Source organism: Onychomys torridus, chromosome 18, assembly GCF_903995425.1.
Source record: "Onychomys torridus chromosome 18, mOncTor1.1, whole genome shotgun sequence".
Taxonomy (NCBI): domain Eukaryota; kingdom Metazoa; phylum Chordata; class Mammalia; order Rodentia; family Cricetidae; genus Onychomys; species Onychomys torridus.
The window spans coordinates 42,111,144-42,120,642 of record NC_050460.1 but is presented as its reverse complement, the minus strand read 5'-3'; positions in this window follow the sequence as shown (position 1 = coordinate 42,120,642).

The window sequence follows — 9,499 nt, the reverse complement described above, 5'->3', positions numbered from 1 at the left end:
CGCCCCTCCTTCCCGGGATTGGAGTGAGGGTTGAACCCGGGCGGAAGCCCTACCGTATGTCTCCTAAGAAAGGGGCGTTCGGACGGCGAGGAGGCGCTGGAACGCGCGCGAGCTCCAGAGCGCAAGTCCTGAAGTTGAGTGTGCGCTCCCGTTCTTGGTGGTAGCCTTGGGGCGTTCCAGCCCCGGGCTGTTGATCGAATAAGCTAAGTGGTCACCGAATGCCACGGCTTTGTTGGATGTGGCAAGTGGTGTCAAAACAAAGCCCTGTCCTCATAGAGCTTTTCGTGAGAAGTCCGGTAAACGGATACATTCAGATAGTGACACAGTGAAGGGAAACAGCGAAAAAGAGGGAGATCGAGGGGAGGGGGGGCTACTATTGAAAACAGCTTAATTACATCAGAAGCTCATTTTACAGAATTCTGGAGAAACAGGGACGTGTGACTGTCTGAAGGAAGGGTCGTTCAAGAAAAAGAAACGACAAAAAATGTAAAGGCTCGGAATGGGGATTTTCGTGGCGGAGTAATTGGGGGACTGAGGAGGAGGAGTTTACAGGAGCCCCTACGGAGTGGAGCCAGTCAGGACGCGGCTCAGCCGGACCTTCCACTCCAGGGACAGCAACTTCCAAGACTGCCACTTGGCCAGATCCACCGGTTATGTCTTAGCCCTTACATTATGGTTTGACAAGAAACTACAACAATAAGCCCAATCAAAGTTAAAGGTGTCTCCCCCCACTTCCTGCCCCCCAGACAAGGTTTCTCTATTTAACAGTCCTGGAACTCGATGCCTGTGCCTCCTGAGTGCTGGGATTAAAGGCGTGCACCACCACCTGCCTGGCTAAAGATTTTATACATACATACATACATATATATATATGAAGCCGAGGTCTCACTGTAGCCTTGGCTGGACTGGAACTCGCTCTGCAGATAGACCAGGCTGGCCTCAGACTTGCAGGGATCCTTCTGCTTTCCACATCTGACTAAATTCTGGATATATTTTGAAAACAGTTTTGTTTGTTTGTTTTGCTTCTGCAGTGAATGTGTGTTCAGTGTGAGAGAAACAGACAACTTCTGGCCAATCACAATTTCCTTGGCCTGAATAATTAGAATTTCTGTTGTTACACCTAGCCCGCTACACGCCACGAGGAAGGAGAGAGACAACACTTATGAATTCCAAAGATTTTAATAATTCGGCGCATAAGCAGGTCACTGATCGAACAGGGCTGCAGGACAGGAACTCGGGAGCCTTGTTCCTCCAGACAGCCCCAAGCAGGGGCAGAAGCGGGGGTTTATAAGCACAAACATCACATTTGTTGCCAAGTTACAGTTACAGTTTTCACCAACCAGGGACTTGTGTGTTCCATCATCATCAACCGACATACAATACAAGCTTTTCAGTCCAGGCAATCAGATTCACTTGTTCTTTTTGTTGATAGGAACAACCATGTTTCTAGAGAACTGAAGATGTATAACGACTGTTTCTATGGTTTAGGGAGGAGGTTGGTCAGTCATTGGAAAGTTCTCAGCTACCCTAGGGCTTGGGAACCTGATCTTTATTTCCCCCTGTAGGTAAAATGGAGTCTGAAGTCAAAATGGCAGTTCTCAGGCCAAGGTGATTTTGCCTGCTCTCTTCACTGTGTACTTGAACTGGAGAAACAGGGAAGTCCATGAAAGGAAGTTTGTTAGGAAGAATATTATTATTATTTATGGTTTTTTGAGACAGGGTTTCTCTCTGTATCCCTGGCTGTCCTGGAATTCACTGTCGACCAGGCTGGCCTTGAACTCACAGAGATCCGCCTGCCTCTGCCTCTCCAGTGCTGGGATTAAAGGCGTGTGCCAACAACGCCTGGCTAGGAAGAATATTAAATGTTTGGTTTTAGGGCAGATGTTTTGGTGACATGAATGGCAGTTGGGAGGCTGTGCAAGTGAGGAGCTTGGGGGCTGAGGGTTGAATTCAGTGGTGACCAGGCTTAGCATGACCCCAGTATGACCCCGGCAATGCTGCCCCCCCCTAAAAAAAAAAAAGTCAAGAAACTGCAAAAACCTAATTTTGGAAATGGATGTGAATGCTTTTTGCTTTTTGGTTTAGTTTTGGTTTGAATTTTTGAGACAGGGTTTCTCTGTGTAGCTTTGGCTGTCCTGGAACTCAGTTTATAGACCAGACTGGGCCCAAACTCACAGAGATCAGTCTGCCTGGGATTAAAGGCATGCACCACCACCGCTGCCTGGCTTGGACACAGATGCTTTTTAAAGCAAGCTATGGGACCAACTACAGCAAGATGTGAGCTCCGAGGAGAGGGCAGTTGGATTACGGAGCCCTCCATCCCCCGGGATTTAGAGAGTTGGAGGGAGAGGGGCTGAAGTGTGTTGTAACGGAAGGAAATGTGTTACTCAGAGGCCAAGTGATGTGGATGTTTGCAGGGGAGGAAGGAAGGGTCCAAACTATCAAACTCTGTTGAGGCCAAGCAATATAAGGACTGAGAAGTGATGGCATTATGTGGCGGGATTGTGTCAAGTGCGTTCCTGAGGGGTTCTGTGTTGTTTTAACATGGAATATATAGTAGCATTTTGTAATAGATGTAAATAAGAGAGGAAACAATTGGACATAAGATGTGGGCTCTGGGGGCACAGGGACACTTTATAATTTACCACATAAGGGGGTCACTGATGGATCGGGGCTGCAGGACAAGCACTCGGGACACATTATTTTTAGGAGAGGCTGCCCAGCAGGTATGGAGGTTGAGACATTGGGAACCTTCTCTTCACTTTCTCAGTCCTCTACGGAGCAAGGCTGTGTGTCCCAGTGATCTCTATGCCGAGCACTCGTGACTCTCTCTATTGAAGAAATCAAGGTCCCTCTCACAGGACAGCCCTGCGTTTGAATGGATTGATGGGTTCCTAGTGTGTTAATGGTTAAATCCTGGACAGGGGAGCTTTGAAATGGCCCTTCCTGAGGTTTGGTGACTGAGGACTATAATGTCCACCTTATATCTCTGAGAGAAAGCCTGAAAACTTCTTTCCTGGCCAGCTGGACTGCTGGGGCTTAAGCCCAGATCTCTCAGATGGCCTCCACTGTGAATACCAGAGGTCACTGTGAAAACTTCACATCCCTTTGCCGCTGACCCCGAACCCACCCTGTGATAGGCTGCCATTAGCGCAGAGTCCGTCTCCAGCACGCCTGGTGCAAGGTCCTTTTGTTCTTCTGTCTCCCTCCCTCCCTCCCCACATCTAAAATTCCCCCTCCCCGTCTATCTGCTTATCCTCAATTATCTTTTCCATCCGCCCAATTCTCACCCATTCTTCAGGGCGCAGCGGCAAGCTCGTCACTTCTGTGAAGTGACAAATTTAATTTAGTAGTCACACGTCTGCTCTGGAGGCCAGAGCTTTAGGGATCCCGAGATGCACCATGAAGAAGGGGAAGCCGCTGACCGCAGGGGGCCCAGACAAGAGAATGACTATGTGTAGGGGCTATGTGTACACTCCAGAGACTGACATCTCAGCCTGAGAATGTGCCTTCTTCCTCCCAGACCACAGCCCTCCCTGCTTCGAATTCTATCATTTAAGCTGGGTCCCATCTAGAAGTTACTTCCCCTGCCTTGCACAGTTGCTGTTCTTTATACCCTACTTTCAGCCAAACCAAGATGGAGGAGACCTTAACCCCATTTCCCTCCTGGTCCGAGCACAGGGCCTCCCTGATGCCTGTGTGGCTTGCTCCGTGGCTGTGGGCCTGTGTCATCAAGACAGTGGTATAGTGAACACTTCACTTTATGATATCCAGGAAGGAGAGGGAGGGCCAGAGGGAAGGAAAGACAGACTGACTTGTCACAGTCCTGACCTCAGTGATCTTTTTCCCAAACAGGCCTCCAGTGGTGGTGCATGCCTTTATCCCAGCACTCAGGAGGCAGAAGCAGGTGTATCTTTGTGAGTTCAAAGTCAGTGTGGGTCCCCCCCACCACCACCACCACCACCAGACAGAGCTTCTCTGTGTAGCTCTGTAGCCCAGGCTGGCCCCGAACTCACAGATCTGCCTGCCTCTGCCTCCTGAGTGCTGGGATTAAAGGCGTGCGCCACCACTGCCCAGCTGACAAACCCTGTTTTGAAAAAACAAACAAACAAACAAACAAACAAACAAACAAAGCCCAAACAGGCTCATTCACACCAGTGCTGACAGACACCCATTGGTAAGTTATTCTCTCATAATCCTCAGTAACACAATAGGGTGGAGACCAAGCAGGTGTTGGGACAACTTGTATCCAAGAATTTCCTTTCATAATCTTGTGGGACTCAAAATCTCACCTTCAACACTGTTTAAACGACAGTGTACATTAGCAGACAGGCAGACAGGGCCGGGAAGGAGACTGTGGCAATGGGGACATAGGTCTGTGCTCCGAATCCACCAGGGCTCAGTCTAACCCTGCCCTGCAACACTGGTTCCTGCTGCAGAGAGGCAGTGTGGGTCTGAGGAGGACCCATTGCCTAGCATTCATGAGAGCCCCAGGTCAAGCCTCACACCCCTACAGAGAAAAGAAAAGCAAACAAGAACTTCACATTGCAGGTGATGAACGGAACTGGCTTTTCTCTTCAGGCTTCAACCCTTTTTCTTTTTTCCTCTCTAACTCACTCTTTAGACCAGACTGGCCTTGAATTCAGAGACCCGCCTGCCTCTGCCTTCCAAGTGCTGGGATTAAAGGCGTGCACCACCACCTTTGCCCCGCCCCACCCCCAAGACAGGTTCTCTCTATGTACTTACTGGTACTCACTATGTATATGGAGACAACTCGGCCTCAAACTCAGAGATCTGCTTACTCTACCTCCAGAGTGCTGGGATTAAGTTTTTTACTTCCTTATTTTGTATGTGTGTGCGCACACATGGAGGCGGGGTGGCACTCACGTCATGAAGCAGTGTGATAGCCAGAAGATAATTTTTGAAATTCAGTTCTTTTTCCACTACATGGGTCCCAGGGATCAAACTGAGGTCAGCAGGCTTGGCATTAAATGCCTTTACCTGCTGAGCTGTGTCTATGGCCCCAATAAAAAGTAAGTGTAATGGGTCTGGGGACATGGCTGGAGAGGGCGCTTAGTTGGGAACATGCTTTGCAATGAGGTCTGAAGTCTGGGCTCCCGTGTCCACATGAGCTGCTTGGCACAGTGGCATGCACCTGTCCTTTTAGCAATAGAGAAGTGGAGTCAGGGGCCCCCTGTGCTTTGCTGACCAGCCAGCCTAGCTGAATGATAAGCTCCAAATTCGGTGAGAGACTCTGTCTCAAAAAATAAGGTGGAGCTAGGTGGTGGTGGTGCACGCCTTTAATCCCAGCACTCAGGAGGCAGAGGCAGGTGGATCTCTGTGAGTTCGAGGCCAGCCTGGCCTACAGAGCTAGTCCAGGACAGTCAGAGCTACACAGAGAAAAACTCTCATTAAAAAAAAATAAAAATAAAAATAAAAATAAATAAAGGTGGAATGTGGGGCTGGAGAGATGGCTCAGCAGATAGGTGTGCACGCTGCTCTTTCGGAGGACCAGGGTTCATCCACAGCACCCATGTTGCGTGACTTACAACCACCTGTAACTTTAGCTCCAGGAGATCCAGTGACCTCTTCTGGCCTCTGTGGGCACCTGTAGCCACATGCACATCTCCCCACACAGGGACACATGCAAACACACTTCTAAAAAATGGTGGAATGCCAAAGAAGACAGCTGCTGTTGTCCTCTGGCCCCCAAGAACACATACAGGCATGCACACTCGCAAAAATAAAAATACTGTATTTTTGGAGGCTATCAAGTCTAGGCTGGCCTCGAACTTGTGATACTCCTGCTCTACCCTCCCAGGGGGCTGGGACTATAGGCAGGGGCCACCTCACTTGGCAAATCAGCTATTTGTAGAGTAGACTCATGACTATATCCCCGTGGCACCTCTAAAGCTGCACACTGGCCCTCGTTCTCTGGATGCTGGTGAGAGACAGGCAGGTGTCATTCTATTCTTCTATCAAACTTGGCCTCTCCTGGCTGGCCTGTCCTGTGCAATTATTTTTAAATTCCAAGTCCTTTTGTTTCAACCTCTATCCAGGCTTCCCTTGAGGGAGACATGGAGCAGCTGTCAGCATTTCAGTTGGAAACTGACCCTGGAGAGTTCATGTGTTAATGGGTGGGTGAGTTGGGAGTGTATCATTTTTGGGGGGAGACTCCTAAGCCAATGCTCCGTTCTTGATACCTTTCCTGGAGACGGACCCTCATAAATGGCATACCCACAAGACGCTTCCCTGTTGATGTCTTGCAGGTACCTCCACATTCTGGTTTTTAAAAATGTGTGGTGTACCACATGCATCCCTGGTGTCCTTGGACCTTAAGAGGGTTTAAGATCCCCTGGAACTACAGTTCCAGACAGCTGCCCTATAGCTGCTGGGAACAGAACCTAGGTCCTCCTCGAGAGCAAATGCTCTGAACCGCTGGGCCACCTATCCAGCCCCACCCTCCACATTGAAAATGTGAAAATGCCTCATCTTCTGCCTAATCCTGACTCCTCTCTCAGCTTTGCAGGGCCACGGAGAGCAACCACAACACTGTGTTACCCAATCACAAGTCTGGTTTCATCCTAAGTGACTGACAGCCTAGCTGGCCTCCAAGTTACATGCTCCAGGAGGTTTTCTGAGGGGCATTTACCCACCAACCCCACAGCTCCCCAGAGTTTTCTTGAGTGTGAGCAGCAGGAAATATTAGAAGGATTTATAGTGCAGAGCTAAACAGATAGAAAATACAGGAGAGCCTCGGGAGGGCCTGGAACCTTTTCCAATGGGCCCCCACTAGCTCTGCCTCAGGGTATTTAGAGAGACGCCAAGGGGGTGGAGCAAAAGACCTCCTCCCCCAGCACAGCCAAGTGCAGACCATCTCAGACACCTGCACTCAGGCCCGTGGCCCTAATCATCCTCTATGTGGGCTTGATGGGTAAAGCCATGAGGAACCTGAAAACGGGCTCCCACATTTTTCCCTTCTCTAGTCAAATGACTCTGTGATCTCACCTTCTCCTAAACCTGCTAATTGCCTTCTAGCTCTGCAGCCTGGTTCAGGTTTCTAGGGGGACCGAAGACTCACTGTGGGTCCCTCTGAAGCCCACTCATGCATCTCAAGAAAGCTGGCCGTTCAAAAATGCAGGGCTGGGCTCTGGGAGTGCAGGCCACTGTACAGTGCTTGGCTGGTGTGTGCATAAGGTGATGGGTTCCAACCTTAGCACTGAAGAAGTATAATTAATGTAGAGTTTATTACAGTATTTTCCCACTTAAAGCCCTCAGTGCCCCCTGATTATTATTAATATTGCTGTCCTAACATCTTTTTTTCATTCAATAACTATATTTATGATATTCATTAATTACATTAATTGTATTGATTTATTACATTCATGATATTATGTCCTGATACTACTGTCTGTTTGTGGGGCTTTTCCATCACACAAACCAGAAATTCTGTACTTAGAAAAGCATTGCTCTATGTTCCTTTCCGCCCTTACTTCTTACTGGGGATTAGAATGTTCTATTTCTCCTCCTATGAGGCCGCCTGTGTTTGCCACTTAAAAAAAAAAAAGAATTATGTATGTACTTTATGCATATGAATGTTTTATCTGCATGTATGTTTGCACACCAGAAGAGGGCATCAGATTCCAGATTCGACAATTACAGATGGTGTGAGCCACCATGTGGGTGCTGGGAATTGAACTCAGGACCTCTGGAAGAGCAGTCAGTGCTCTTAACCTCTGAGCCATCTCTGCAGCTCCAATGTTTGGCACTTTCTGTTGTAATTTTTGGGGATTAAATTTATTGTGGCTAGGCCACTTAGATTTCCCCCTTATGTTCATCTGGTAAGATATCTTCTGGGAAACAGTAATTTCAAATTTATTGGCACAGAGTTAGTTGCCCATGGTACTTATTTTTTAAGCTGCTGATTACTGGAATTTAAAAATTCCTAATATCGGGGATGGGATATTATATCCTAATATAATAATATCCTAATATGTAGCTCAATTGGTAGAGTGCTTGTCTAGCATGCATGAAGCTATGGATTCAGTCCCTAGCACTATATAAAACTAGGTATGGGGTTAGGGATTTAGCTCAGTGGTAGAGTGCTTGCCTAGCAAGCTCAAGGCCCTGGGTTCGATCCTCAGCTCCCAAAACAAAACAAAACAAAACAAAACAAAAACCTACTAGGTATGATGGCACATGCCTATGACCCCAAGTTTCTTTAGATCTGTGTTACTGTCTGTGGGTCTGTGTGCTCAGGCACACACTCTGGTACCTGTCTGTGGATGTCAAAAATCTTGGGTGTGAGCCCTTGCTCACCACCTTGAGAGAGAGTCTCTCCTGTTCATTGTTGCATGTGTCAAGAGAACTGGTCCCTGAGCTTCTTCGCAGGATTCTTCTGTCTCCACCCCACAACCCCCTGGAGAGACTCGTCTGGAATTAGTTTCTTCTGCTGTTGTGCTCGGAGGACCCAAACTCTAACTCGGGTTGTCAGGCCTGTGTGGCAAGCACTCTATCCACTAAGCCACCTCCCTAGTCCTGTGAATTTTCTCCCCATCTCTTTCTAATCTGTTGAGGCGGGGGCTTAGCCTGTCTTCTGTGTGTAAGAACAGACCTTTCTGTTCATTATTTATTTGAGGTCTCTCTAAATAACCCTGATGGTTCTAGAACCCATGTCCAGCCTAAGAACGGAAGTTTCTTAATTTCCCTTTAGTTGCGTCCTTTTTCATGGAGCTGGGAACCAAAGTCAGGACACTATGCATATCAATACTGTCAGTGAGCTTCCCATTGCCTCCATATGTGGCACATCCAACATTAGATTCAGTTCTGAGCACTGGGGTATGCTGGTGGCAGCTGAACCCGGGCCTCAGGAATGCTGACCTAAGTTCTACCACGGAGCCATACTCCCAATCTCAAATGTTCATCATGATTGTTTCTAAGTTACTTTCTGTGACCACTGTCTTCATGCCCTCTCTTTTGCTGGAGACAAAGTTTCATTATCTAGGCCAGGTTGACTTTGAACTCAAAGAGGTCCTCTTGCCCCAAGCCACCTCCCAGCCCCACCCCCAGTTCTGGGATCACAGGCATGTTGGCTCCCTACTGTAATTCAAAATCACTCCCTAATCCATGCTAGGAACGCTAGACTCCAGTTTCCAGGATGGACCTGCCTTGTGGAGCTCTATATGCTCCATTTCTGCTCGCCCCTCCTGCATCTCAATCTTTGGAACTTCTAGGCTTGTTTAAAACAGTCTATTTAAATACACTCACGGGTCTATTTAAAACAACAAACAAACAAACCCAAATCACACTCCTTCTGCAGGCCTGCGGTGAATGCACAGGTTGGGTGTGAGCATTGGGTGTGAGATGGCCAGCCTGCTTCTCTGGACTTCGGAACCTGCTGCTGCTTCCTGTTTTTCTCTCTAGGACGCATGCTCCTCCAAGACCCCACTCAACGCCTGGTCCACAGCGGCTGATCAGTGAAGATGACACAGAACAGCTC